The following is a 6,692-nucleotide window of genomic DNA, read 5'->3' as shown; positions in this document are numbered from 1 at the left end:
AACTATCCCCAGTACAGCACTTGGTGATTCTTCCAATATGGTTCATACTGTTAACCTGCCTTTCTCCTCTGTAGTAAAGGTAAATGGCTGATAACAAACCATAACCACATTTCCCATCTACATTTTGGAGCCTCCATTGCACTCTCCATAGCACCCTATTAACAATAGGACAATTATGATGGGGGCCCTACATTCCCATGTCTGTTATATCTTGACCAGTGACACAGTATCTGTGACCCCTCCCCATCAAATCCTGGCACTATATGCTGGTTCCTCACTAACCCCTCTAGTATAATGTCTGTAGATTCCTCACTGCCCCCATTACTTTTTGAGGCCCCCAGTCGTCCTTGACTACTCCCAAGTTTCTCAGCACTGTTTCCCCGTGTTTGTAGATAGAAGGCCTGAGGGACAAGGATGAGGTCCCAGCCTCATAGACACCCACCTTCTGAGTGCCTCATAAAGCACAGGGCAATTATCAACCCAGGATGGCTGAGGAGGATCTGGGGATATCAGGAGATCACAAGTTGAGCTTCAAATTTTTGAGAAGTGACACAAGAAGAATGGTGAGAGAAAGCTGTGAACCTAGGTTCAAATTCTGGCACAACAGTGATCTATTTAGGAATTACTGTCTAGGAGTTGCCTTGATTGCCTCACCTTTAAAATGGGGTTATGGAATTTGCTGGTAAGTGGATGGAACTAGCATAACATGTAGACAATCATGCTACAAGTGAAATAAGCCCCCAAAGTCAAAGGTTGAATGTTTTCTCTGATATGCAGAAACTAGTTCAAAATAAGGGATAATAAGAAAGAGAGAATGGGGGGAAAGGGAGGGAGGAATTCCATCAAAACAGAAGAAAAAATTGTTGAACTAATGAAGGGAATTGATGGCAGAGAGGTGGAGTGGGGTAAGGGAAGGACAGTAGCATTGATCTGACTTAACTTTTATGTACATATATGAATCTTACCATCATGTATATCCACAAGGCATTAAGAAAAAAGAAAAACTATAAATAGCAGAAATACCAGTAGAGGGAACAGGGGCAGGGGAAGGAATGGGGAAGTAATGGGGACTGAGTTAGAGGAAATGATAGTCCATGTTTTTATAATTATGCCAAAATGAACCCTGATGTTATGTATAAGTAAAAAGAGTCAATAAAAATGGGGTTATGCAAGAATGAAGTGCCAATATGGGTTACATGATGGGAGCAGGACTGGCAGAGCCCAATGAGGGTGCCCTATTAATTAAATTATAAGCTGACAGAAGCACCTGACCATCCTCTACAGGCCCAAGCCTCATGGAGGGAAAACATTTTGTTGTAAATTACTTTCCATTATTTTACTTTTATAGTTGTCATTGCATAACAGTTCTAATACATGACTAGGGGGATATGACTTTTTACATTTTATTGCAGTCTTAGGGTCACACAAAATTAGAAGTTACAGAGATTTCCCGTACATTTCTACCACTGCATACATAGTCTCTTCCATTATCACATCCCCCCACCAGAGTGGTACATTTGGGGTTTTTTCTTCTAATTAAGGCTACAATTTTTATTTGTTTTAATTAGTTACACATGACAGTAGACTGCATTTTGACATACCCAATCTGTTTACAATTGAAGAACCTACATTGACACTCATTATCACCCAAAGTTCACAGTTTACATTAGAATTCATTTTTATTAGCACTTTTATTTTTTAATAGAGCTTTATGGTTATACATAATAGTTGGTTTCTCCTAACAAACTCATACATGCATGGAAATTGATATCAGTTCATGATCCCCCTTTTTCCTCCCATCTCCCCCCTTTCTCTACTAGACTTCCTTTTTCTTGTCTATTAATTTGTATTCAATTGTTTCCTTATGTAATCTTATGTCACTGTACATTCTATAGGTTGAGACAAACTAATAATGACATGTATTCATCATTAGGATACAGAGTAGCTTTACCGCCCTAAAAATCCTCTGTATATTTCTCCCCCTAGCTCCTGGCATCTTTTTACTCTCTCCATAGTTTTGTATTTTCCAGAATGTTATACAGTTGAAATCATACAGTATTAGATAGCCTTCTTTCAATTAGTAATATGTATCTAGGTTTCCTCTATGTCTTTTCATGGCTTGATAGCTCATTTCTTTTTAGTGCTGAACAATATTCCATTGTCTGGATGTGCCACAGTTTATTTATCCAACCACTGAAGGGTATTTTTGTTGCTTACAGTTTTAGGATATTATGAATAAAGCTGCTATAAATATCTCTGTGTGCAGGTTTTGCTGTAAACAGAATGAAATATTGATGTTAGGGAAGGTGGAAAGTCCAAAGTGCCAAGAATCAATTTCTCCACTTAGACATAAACTACTGACAGAATTTATCTTATGTAATTATTTTTGGGACTCTGGGGCCTATTAAAAGGCTTACAGTTGCTGGAAAGTAAATTGCTATTAGTTTTGGTATGTTTCAACACTCAGCACAATAGCAGCTACCAGACAACACCTCTAGATTTCAGCCATGCTCTCTTTCCTGAGCAGCAGGAGTCATGTTTGACAATAAGAATCTTTTTCAAATATTGGGGATCTATATTCTGATCAGTGATTGCAGCTTCTGATCATGGAGGTAGAGACACAGAGGCAAATCACTATTATTGCAGACCCCACTGAGTGATGTGGCCTTCAAAGGATTTAAAAAGCCAGTCCATGTTTGTTTCCCATTCACTTCCTCATATTTTACCTTTTGGGAAATAGAAATTTAAGGACTAGGACAATTGAAAACCATTATTATATAGGAAATTTTAAAAGTCACTATAAATGCCCAGGGACAGATGTGGGCACAGGAAAAACCTGAGATCTTAAGTTGACAACTCAGGTTCATCCCCAGCAGGAGATACCCTTGTACAATAAACAAAAAACAGCATCAACAAAACTCAGTAAATGCTGGGGAAAGCGAAATATAATTTCCAGTTACTGTAGTATAAGATTCAAATGTCCAGCTGAGAACAAAAATAATCTCAAGGTATACCAAGAAACAGAAAATTATTACTCATTCAAAGGAAAATATAGTCAATGAGTAAGACCAGATGGTGGATATATTAGACAAAGATTTTAAAACAGTTATATTAAAAATGCACAAAGAGCCAATGGTAGATGTCCACAAACAAGTTCAAGAACACATGAAGAAACAAAATGGAAACAATAAAGAAATAGAAAACAGAAAGGTACAAAAATGAAATTTTTGAGCAAAAAGTACAATAACCAAAATGAAAAACTCATTAGGGAGATTCAAAAGAAGATTTTTGAAAGTAGAATAAATTGGCAAACTTCAAAATATGACAATTGAAATCACTGAGTCTAAGGAATAGAAAGGAAAAAAGTGAATAAAGCCTAAGAAACTTGTGGGATACTATTAGTGGGTCAACACGCATCATGGGAGTCAGTACCCCAGTCTGCAGGTTTAAAATAATCTCCACAAACCCTGAAAATTTTTTTAATAGAAAAATTCATCCTATAAGGCATATGAAATTTCAAGAAACTTGGAATAGTCAAAACAACCTTGAGAAAGAATAAAGTTGAAGAACTAATACTTTGTGATTTTGAAATTTACTTTAGGTCTGGGGTTGTGGCTCAATGGTAGAGCGCTTGCCTAGCACTTGTGAGGTACTGGGTTCGATCCTCAACATAAAAAATAAGTAAAATAAAGTTGTTAAAATTTTACTATAAAGCTACAGTATTCCAAACAATGTGGTACTGGGTACACATAGACACATAGACCAATGGCCTTGAGATTCTAGAAATAAACCCACCTGTACATTCACAAATGATTTTCAATAAGAGTGTCAAAACATTCAGTGGAAAAAAAAGATAGCCATTTGAAAAAAATTATGTTGGGAAAAGTGGACACTGGGATACTAAAGACAGGTGGATCTCTCAATGCTTGGGTCCTCTCTGAACAGAGTCTGGTCCCCCCTGGAGGGTGGGAATGGGTGGTGCAGACCTAACGTTCCCCACCAGCCAGTTCAAAGACGTAGAAGATCCTGAGGGTTGTCACAGAGAATGGGCTTTCCTAAGCCCAGCTCTGAGAGTGTGACTGAATTCAGGGTCAATGAATGTCCATGTGGAGACCTTTGTGACCCCCCTCCCCAAATCGTCTGTTTCATTTACCTCCTGGTGGGACCGCGTCCTTAGTCTTGACTGTCTGGCAACTGCGCATGCGCTTGCTGTGAGCCGTTAGATGCAGTCGTAATAATCAACTAGCAGTTGCCTAGTGATGTGTCCCTGAGGCGTTGGGGAGCAGGTGCCTATTGTGACACTGCCTTGGGTTGGGCTCTGACCTGTCTACTCCAGCGGGTTGGCCATTTGTTGGGGCTGTAAGGACCAAAGAAGGCCTGGACAGGCTGAAGGAGTGATGTTGGGGGACAGGGATGGACCCTCGAATCCCAGCCCCAGGACTGGTATGAGCGACTGGGACTGACTCTTTGCACAGGGACATCGCCCTGTGAGCCTGAGGTGTGTATTTGCAGGTAGCTTTGTTCCCACAGGGACTCATGCCAGCAAAGACCCCCACAGCCTGAGGAGCTGTGTGTAGGGATAAGCGGGAACTCTCTCAAATTGGCGTACCTGTCGTTGACCCTGTCCCTGTGCTTCTGCTCCGGTTGTGTGACTGAGCGTGATGTTTTTTCATGGGGATCTCTTGTTTACTCTTCTTATGTGGGGCCAGGGTTGGGAACTATCTTGGGCTGCAGGGGTAGGAAGCTCCTCCCCTCTTAGAGGGAGCACCTTAGTCAAATCAAGAGGACCCCCCACACCCCCAAGAACAAAAACCCCATGGGAGCTCATTGTGGTCCTACTGAGGAGGGAAGATGCAAAAAGAGGTAAAAGAAGGTGGCTTTTGACTTTTTTTTCACCTAAAGCTAAAACTAACTGTAGTACATGGATGAGAATAGGAAAGTGACTTGGGGACAATATTATTAACTAAACTTGCAGCCTTTATGGCAGTTTCACCACTTTTATACCAATATCCAGGATACATTTTGGGCTCATTTTTACTGTGCACTGTCTGGCCTTTTCTATTAGCTACATTTTCCCATATCCTTAAGGAACTTGAGTTGTGTTTGTGTGACTTTTATGAGTAAAATGGCCTCCTAATTAAAGATGGATCAATTCCATGAGTATTTTCTCTTCCATACACATTTTTTTGTGTGTATGTGTGGTACTCTAGATCAAATCTAGGGTCTGAAATATGATAGACAGGTGCTCTACCACTGCTCTACCACTGAGCTATATTCTACAACTAAACTACAACTAAAAAATAAATATTAAAAAAAATATTTAGGAGGAAGTGTGCTAATGTTTGCAATTTACTTTGAAATGCACCAAAATGTAAGGTAAATCAATGGATAAATAAAAACTTGGGTAAATGTGTGATAAAGTAAGTAAAGTAAGTGAACTATGAAATTCTTTTAAATTTTATGTGTGATTAAAAATTTCCATAGTAAAATATTAAGGATGGACTGAGGCTGTAGCTCAGTGGCAGAGTGCTTGCACAGCATGCATGAAACACTGGGTTCGATCCTCAGCACCTCCTAAAAATAAACAAATAAAATAAAGGCATTCTGTCCATCTACAACTAAAAAAAATTGAAAAAAAATCATTAGGGAAATGGGGATGAGTTAAGTTTTGTTTCTAACTAAATTTTATTTTATATTTAAGGTATAATTAACATGACATCATTGTTTTTATATATATACATATATATATATATATGAAAAATAAACAGTTGCTGTAATGTATCGTATATTTTTTCCTAATCTGTAGGTTGTATTTATATTTTGTTGACTGTTTCTTCTGCTATGAAGGAGCTGTTTTGTTTGATATAGTCCTGTGTATTTATTTTTGCTTTTGTAGCCTGAATTATGTGATATCCAAGAAATCATTGCCAAGGCCAATGTCAAGGAGCTTCCCCTGTTTTCTTCTAGTTTTATGGTTTCAGGTCTTGCTTTTAGTCCTGTATAAATCTGTTTTTATACCATAACACAGTATCTAAGGCTAGGTATGTATAAAAATTTGGAGGCTGAAAGTCCAAATTGCATGGCACTGGTTCTGGTGAGGGCTGCCTTTATATGTGTCACATCTTGGTGAATGGCACCATGGTAGGAGTGCATGAGAGTGAGATCCCATGGCAAGGCAGGAAGGTAGAGATTGAGGAGAGGACCAATTTTTTTTCTCTTGAGGGGACTAATGTTTCTTAAGGGAACTTTGTTAATCCCTTCCAACGGCATGCCCCAGTGACCCCTACTAGGCTCTGCCTCTTAAAATTTCCACCACCTCTCATGCTATCACACTGGGGATCAATCTTTTGTCACATTAATCCTTGGAGGACAACCCACATCCAAATCATAGCAAGTTCAAATTTTTTTCTGCTTGATCTAGGGTGCTGTTGAAGCTCTCTACTATGTTCTATATTTGTTAATTGAATTATTCAGTTCCAAGATTTTTGTTTGATTCTTCTTTATGATATCTATTGCTGTTGAATTTCTCATTCAGATCATGATTGTTTTCCTGATTTTGTTGAATTATCTGTGTTTTCTTACATCTCACAGAGTGTCCTTAAGAAAATTATTTTTATTCCTTTTAAGGTAGTTGGTGAATCTCCATTTCTTTGGTCATTATTGGAGAATTATTGTTTCTTTGGTAGTGTCAT

This window comes from Marmota flaviventris, chromosome 18 (assembly GCF_047511675.1).
Source record: "Marmota flaviventris isolate mMarFla1 chromosome 18, mMarFla1.hap1, whole genome shotgun sequence".
Taxonomy (NCBI): domain Eukaryota; kingdom Metazoa; phylum Chordata; class Mammalia; order Rodentia; family Sciuridae; genus Marmota; species Marmota flaviventris.
The sequence above is the reverse complement of the archived record's forward strand: the minus strand, read 5'-3'. Positions refer to the sequence as shown.